The following is a 7,770-nucleotide window of genomic DNA, read 5'->3' as shown; positions in this document are numbered from 1 at the left end:
TCCAGGCCAGGATGACATGCCTCCACTAACCCCTTCCCTCCCCCACCAAATCGGAAACAGACCTGGCAACACCCCTGTGGACTAAGAAAACTATGACATGCGTTCATCCGACCGGAGCGGGAAGCTTTTTCCTAAGTGATAAGTGCGGCTGATTCGTCTTAATGTAGATGTTGGCTGCCTACACCCAAGAAGAAGAAGAAGAAGTTATAAGTATGCTTATATGAAGTTAAGAATTAAAGGTCCCACACTGAACCTTGATCAGTTTCATATTCTCTGTGTCAGTCTGTGTCAATCGAAGGTGGGGCCGAGTCCTCTCCTCAGCTCCGCCGTAAGTTAATTAACCTCCCCCAACACAAGTCAGATACCCGTTCACACATGGGTGGATCAGTAGAGTCACTGTCAGGGAAATCGGAATAAAGTGCCTGTCCAAGGAACGCAACGCAATGCCGAAACGTGGTCTCGAACCTTACTCATTACACTGGATCAAATGTCCTATCGAACACCTGACATAAGGTTTAATATATATATATATATATATGAAAAACTATTTTGTATTTAATTGTGATTTTGTCACTTGTCATATAGACTATTTTCCGTATGAGGTAATTACTATTGAAACAATACGATAAAGTATATTTGCACTAAACTGATATTGACTGGCTTGTGATACGATATATTCCATGCACTGGAAGTTAATGCTGTTAAAACAACTGGAGAAATTATGTATCACTTAATTGTAATTAACGGAATTGTAACATACATTGTTGTAAGCATAGTTACTGTCAGAACAGCAACGGAAATTATAACCGGCTGAGTTTAATAAATTATTGATGAAATGAGTTCAGCGTGGCATCAATGTTGTGTACAGTTACTACTTTTTGCGGCGTACGTTTAAATTAAAAAAAAATTGTGTAACTGATTTTGCTGAAAACAAGTAATAAACTCCCTAGAGAACTGAAAGAAATTCAACTAAAAGATGATGACTGACATCCTGAACTGTAACGGAGCTCAGTTCTATCACATTGAGATGACAGCCTTCATGACGAGCATATTCGTCAGCAACACTTAAGGGGTTAAGAACAGGACATCAATTTTGACAGTATGAGTCAGTTTTAATGGAGAGTCAGTGAAGTCTTCTTGCATCCCCAAAACTTCAATGACTGTCGTGATAGACTCTGAGGATGGCAGGCCTGCAAAGATCAGTATCCTTTAACAGCTTACTTCCAAGGTCGGAAAATATATTGCACAACACCTCAGCCTAGCATGAAGACAGCAGAATCGTAAGTCGCTGTGTCGGCTGTGACTCTGAAAGGATGTGTTGTATTGTATTGTATCGTATCGTATTGCACTGTATTGCGGCGGCATTGTATCGTATCGTGTAGTATTGCTTTCCTTTTCATCACAACAGACACACACTCACGCACGTACACACACACACGCGCGCGCACACTCACACACACACACACACATACACACACACAATCCAGGCAGAACACTACAAGTGCTTTTTGCGGCGAATCCACGCGCCTTTATTAGGACCAATCCACCCTTCGTTCCACGTGGCCTGACCATCCTCGTTGTTTGAAGGAAAGACTGGCAATAAATTATGCCAACAGAAAACAAAGCATAAAAAAGGCAAACATTGCAAATGAAAAATACACTGGCATCCAAATAAAGGCCTGTCCGATTGGCTATGTAGAGTCCCCCCTCACCTCCACCCCCCTCACCCCTATCCCACCTCAACCAATCCTCAATTCGTCAATCATTGCTACAATTTTTTGAAAATAACCAGGAAGAGGGGAAAAAATGCACCTGCCGGTTAATTTACCTGAATCTCCTAACACATTTTCATATGTTTCATTAGTTACTGGTTGTGCTGTGGAACAGATACACTCACAGCGTTTCTCTATTTAGTGCCAAACAGTACAGAACACGGTACAGTTAACACGGAATAGTTAACAGCCAAACAGTACAAAACACGGAACAGTTAACAGCCAAACAGTTAATACAAAACACGGAACCGTTAACACTGTTGGCATGAAAAAAAGGTCCGATTTTTTTCAGATACCTGGCCGGGTGAAATGTAATTGCAAAATGTAATTATGAGGTTTGCTCTGACAACCGTTAGCTGACAACTTCCCAGGGTTTCAGGATAGGCAACACACACACACACACACACACACACACACACACACACACTCGAAAAAAAAAATCGTTAATGTTATTTTGTTAAGCGTTTTGATTTGTCTCTGCACAAGATTTAGCGCTATAATTATGAACACTAATTATTATTATTATCACTGTTGTTTCCAAGCAAAAGTTGCCGAAGGGAGAGGGGGTGGGTGAAAGGGAAGATTAAAACGAGAAACAAAGAAAACCACTTCACAATCGCGAAGTCTTCTTCAGAATGAGAAGCACTATTGATTTGTTCCTGTCTCAAGAAAAATGAAGAGATCAGCAAAACTGCGTTTCTACAAGGTGGTTTTTTTTTCTGTGTACGGCAGTGGTGGTGTTTTGTTTTGGCGGTTTCTTTTTCCTCGGTGTATCTTTTTTGATTTTTTTTTTTAAACCGCTGTTTGTGTTGCTGCAAACAGACGAGAACAATTTCCTTTTGTGTTACCAATTTCTCCTTTGTTTTCAACCTGATGAAGAATATGTGATGGAGCTGAAAAGCATAACGCTAAACGATTTTTTTTAAAACCTTCTGCGAGTATCATGTTTTCCATGACACATAACAACCTGAGGGCTGGGTTATCAAATCTACACTGAATATCACGTTTTTCATGATAAACATGCCACATGACAACCCGCAGGGCTGGTTTGTTAAATCTAAACTGAATATCACGTTTTTCATGACAGATATGACACATGACAACCCACAATGCTGGTTTGTTAAATCTACACTTAATATCATGTTTTTCATGACAGACATGACACACTGACAACCCGCAATGCTGGTTTGTTAAATCTACACTGAATATCACGTTTTTCATGACAGATATGACACATGACAACCCACAGGGCTGGTTTGTTAAATCTACACTGAATATCACGTCAGTTTTTCATGACAGATATGACACATGACAACCCACAATGCTGGTTTGTTAAATCTATACTGAATATCATGTTTTTCATGACAGATATGACACATGACAGCCTGCAGGCTAGGCTTCATGAGCGATCTTACAGGTGCTAGGTTTGCTCTGCGTTACGAATTGTCCTAAGTCTGCAGCAGTTCTACAGACCGGAACATTCTCAACTCTAAGCAAACTCCGCGTTGCTAAGACCGCTCATACAAGCTATAAGATGCAACTTTGATTGTCCATAAAACACGGAAAAGTGTCTTATCAGATGCACGTAAGGCATAAAACATTCACGGGCAAATTCAAAATAAATATGCATAAAAGACCTAAGGGACTGTCCATAAATCGTGGAAAAGTGTCTTATCACAAGCACGTAAGGCATAAAACATTTAGACACATTAAATTTTAAAACAAACATGCATAAAAGACCTTAGACATACCACATCGAGCTCACCCCATTGCTGTTCTTATGCCCCTTCCACCAGCCAACAAACCAGCCCTCTACTCCCAACCCCATCATCCACCATCTTTCTCCTATGCGGTGCTAAAACGGCATGCTCATCCAACCCAGTAATCATATCAAAAGCTCACAAGGAGCCAAGGAGCGGTTCTCGGTCTGCTAACACAAAAAAATGGCAGGGCATATACATGGAACGAAACACGATGGTTGACTAGGAACACAGAAGATCAGACAGAGAAAAACACATGGCAAAAACTAATGTCAAGGCAAGACAAGACGCGACAAAATCGTTTTTGTTTTTTGTTTTTTACGAAAGAGATTGATACGTAACGAACTTGAACTGGTATTTCTTTACATCCAGTACTCGCCCTGAAGAGGAACTCTGTGTGTGTGTGTGCGTGTGCGCGTGCGTACATGCTTGTGTGTGCACGTACGTGTGTGTGTATGTTTGTGATCAAGTAAAAATTAAAAAAAAAAAAAAGGCTACCAGGCCTAAGAACAGACAAGAGATAAACGATCCATCGACACAGAGAAAACAAAGTATCTGATGATATAGACAGAAGGGAAAAGCGAATCACAGAGGGGGTACATGGGAAAGACTGTATGACACACAGACCAAAGAGTTCGATGGACACAGAGGAGAGAAAAGGAGTGCAATGGCACGGAGACAAGACGACTGATGACACACAGAAACAACAGGATATAATGCAGAGGTATTCTAGGTCATATGGTGAGCAAGATGCAAACGACGTGTGCTTGCTATTTTTCACCAGGCCCACGACGAGGACCACTTCGGGATTCCACCCCCACACCTCCTTCATCCTCCCGCCACCCTCAAACAAGGAAACCTTGACAACACCAAGACCCCAGCACTGAACAAGGAAACCCTGACAACACCAAGACCCCAGCACTGAACAAGGAAACCTTGACAACACCAAGACCCCAGCACTGAACAAGGAAACCCTGACAACACCAAGACCCCAGCACTGAACACGGAAACTCTGACAACACCAAGACCCCAGCACTGAACAAGGAAACCCTGACAACACCAAGACCCCAGCACTGAACAAGGAAACCTGACAACACCAAGACCCCAGCACTGAACAAGGAAACCCTGACAACACCAAGACCCCAGCACTGAACAAGGAAACCTTGACAACACCAAGACCCCAGCACTGAACAAGGAAACCTTGACAACACCAAGACCCCAGCACTGAACAAGGAAACCTTGACAACACCAAGACCCCAGCACTGAACACGGAAACCTTGACAACAACAGACCCCAGCAAAGACGTTCATGCTACTGGGATTGATTACACAGTCTTCAAATCATCTGTTGACAGTCTACTGTTTCTGTTGAATGTGAATGTATTACAGAAATACTGTTAATACAGTTTGTTTGATTGTTCCCTTAGTGAAATATCACTGCTGCGAAAAGGGGCTGTAATGAAATAAAAGATTCGTTCGTTCACTCATTTCTGAGCTGGTGCTCCACGCACAAGACCACCACTCCAAATCTGGGATACGTCAACAATTGAGCTCTGCGTGCAAGCATGAGTAGGGAGGGGGATATACCGATATCCTCTCTGTACTCACTGTTTTTATCATTGTTATTGTCATCGTTATTTCTAGTTTTAACTTTTCATATCTGATATATCATTTATCTTACGGCATGATCTCTTTTAATTGTAATCTCTTACTTATGTCTCATAGCATATGTGTGTATTTGTGTGGTGTATTTGAGTGAATGCTTTTAGTGCTGTTGTAAAGCACATAGAGTTTCAAGAATATGTGCTATCGAAAGACGTCTTAATAAATAAATAAATCCACCTTAAGCGAAGTCCCGTCGCCTATGTACGGTCAGTTGATACATCCGGTTTTCTCTCTTTAAATGTCAACAAGCTGGGAGACTCCTGTTCGAGACTGATGCTTCCAGACACTTGGCCTCAATGGCGAAAGCCATATGTTGTTAATCTCAACTCCACGAGACACTTGGCAGCAAGATTCTGCCCGTGTGTCTGTTTCTCTGTTGGAAGCCGGACTGCCGATGGTCACCTGTTTCCATCATCTGGCATTCTTGGTGTGTCTCACCTTGTGTTCGCCGGTCCAGGCTTCAAGTAGACTTATGAGCGATTTGCGTGTGTGTGCATGAATGATTTATGCTTTGACCAGAACACATTCCTGGAAAACTGGAATCATTTCAATGCTTCTGTGGCGATGAAACCACTTGTTGCTTGATGAGTTTATTGCTTCTTTCGTAATCAAACCATTTGCCACATGTCAAACAGCCATTGTCAGTAAACCGTGACTGGAAGTTACCACTGACTTCGCAACATTGCCTGCTTCTTCTGACAACCGACATTCATCCTCTCCCTCCAAGACTGCACAGACCTCAAGCACATGCTTATAGTCCCACTTGTCACTGGCGCCGTGTTTTTGTTTAGAATCTCTCCCAGAGGGTTTAGAAAACCAAAGATATGTGACACACACGTAACAATATCCTTCTCAAAAGCTAGAAACAGTCAGACATACAACCCCCACCTCATGGCCATGAAAAAACACTCAGAAAAAAGCACAAAAATCCCCCGAGAAACACCTGCACAGTCTGGTTCAGGGGAAACAGAAGACATGGAATCTTTAAATCACTTTCCAGGCAATGATGATGAGTACAACAGTGAGGAAACGTTAGACAATGGCTGGTACAGAGGCAAGGCCAGTGATGTTTGGGAAAGAGACAGGACAGACCGCATCTGAAAGAGAGAAGTCAACAATAAAAATAGAATAATCCACCTCTACTGACACATGGCAAATGGCGTGACTATATGACGTCACAGGCACCTGACCAGGACAAAAATGGCATACATGAAACAACAACAACAAAAACTGGCATAGAGACAGAGTAATCTGCACATTCGGAATAATCAGTCAACATTCAATATTCATAGACTTAGCCACGTTATAATGAATAAACTAGAATATGGATATGTTTTATTCTGGAAGAGAAACAAATCTGAAAATAAATCTAAACTACTATTCTATAATAAAGTTACTCGTGAATACAGAACCGAGCCTTATTTGCTTGAAGGATATCTTAATTATAATCAAAAACAATCATTGTGCAAATTAAGAATATCCTGTCATGATTTAGCAATAGAAAAAGGCCGATATTTCAACATTCCAAAAGAAAGGAGACTATGTTTACAATGTCAAACAATAGAGGATGAATTTCATTTCTTAGATGACTGCGAATTATACAAAGAAATTAGAATAGAATTCATACAAAAAATTCAAAATTACATTCCAAATATTATTAAACCCAGTCAGCTAATACTGGAAGACAAACTTGTGGGACTGTTTGGGAAATTTGTCAGTAACTGCTGTCAAAAACGCCATAGCGTGCAAGAGTGATTCAATGTCTTGTTCAGCATTTATTTTATTTTATTTTATTTTATTTTTATTTATTTATTTTTTTGCGTGGTTTCATGTAACTTTGCATGCGTGTCTTATAAACCTTGTTCAGGTTTAATTGACATTAAAAATGATTCTGATTCTGATTCTGATTCATTCGAGTCAGTGACTGAGACACTGGGTGACATAATGGTGTTTGGAAAAGAATACTTTGTACAGGGAGTTGGAAAGCGATGTTCTGAAAAGACGGGATAATCATTACTACTACTACTACTACTGCTGCTACTGCTGCTGCTACTAGACGATACAATGGCAAGCTTCTTTTTTTAACAGCAAGTGATACGGAGCATAACATGATGCACAGCCAGTATCGGTACGCGGTACAAAGATCGGGTTACTGCTGTGGTGTGGGGTGTGGAGCAGGATGAATAACTCGTCAAAAACAAACAAACAAACAAACAACAAAACAGCTGAAACGACAAGTGCAGGGATAAAATGAACGTCATATATATATATATATATATATATATATATATATATATATATATATATATATATATATTTGATAAAAGGCATAGAGAAAAGATAGAAAAATATCTAGCGCAAAGATAGGATAAATGAGATACAATCAACAAGTGTTGAACAACAGCTGCGAGTCTGGCTGCATGATATTCTACATCAAAATGATTTCTTTTGCTGTTGTTTATCCTTTTCATTTTCGTTAAAAATTTTCCAGCTATTTCTACACCATTTATGAAGTAAACGGACTCCCCTACCCCACCACCCCTCCACATTTATCCTGATAGAACAGTGACAAGT

This window comes from Babylonia areolata, chromosome 6 (assembly GCF_041734735.1).
Source record: "Babylonia areolata isolate BAREFJ2019XMU chromosome 6, ASM4173473v1, whole genome shotgun sequence".
Taxonomy (NCBI): Eukaryota; Metazoa; Mollusca; class Gastropoda; order Neogastropoda; family Buccinidae; genus Babylonia; species Babylonia areolata.
This window is presented reverse-complemented; position numbering follows the sequence as displayed.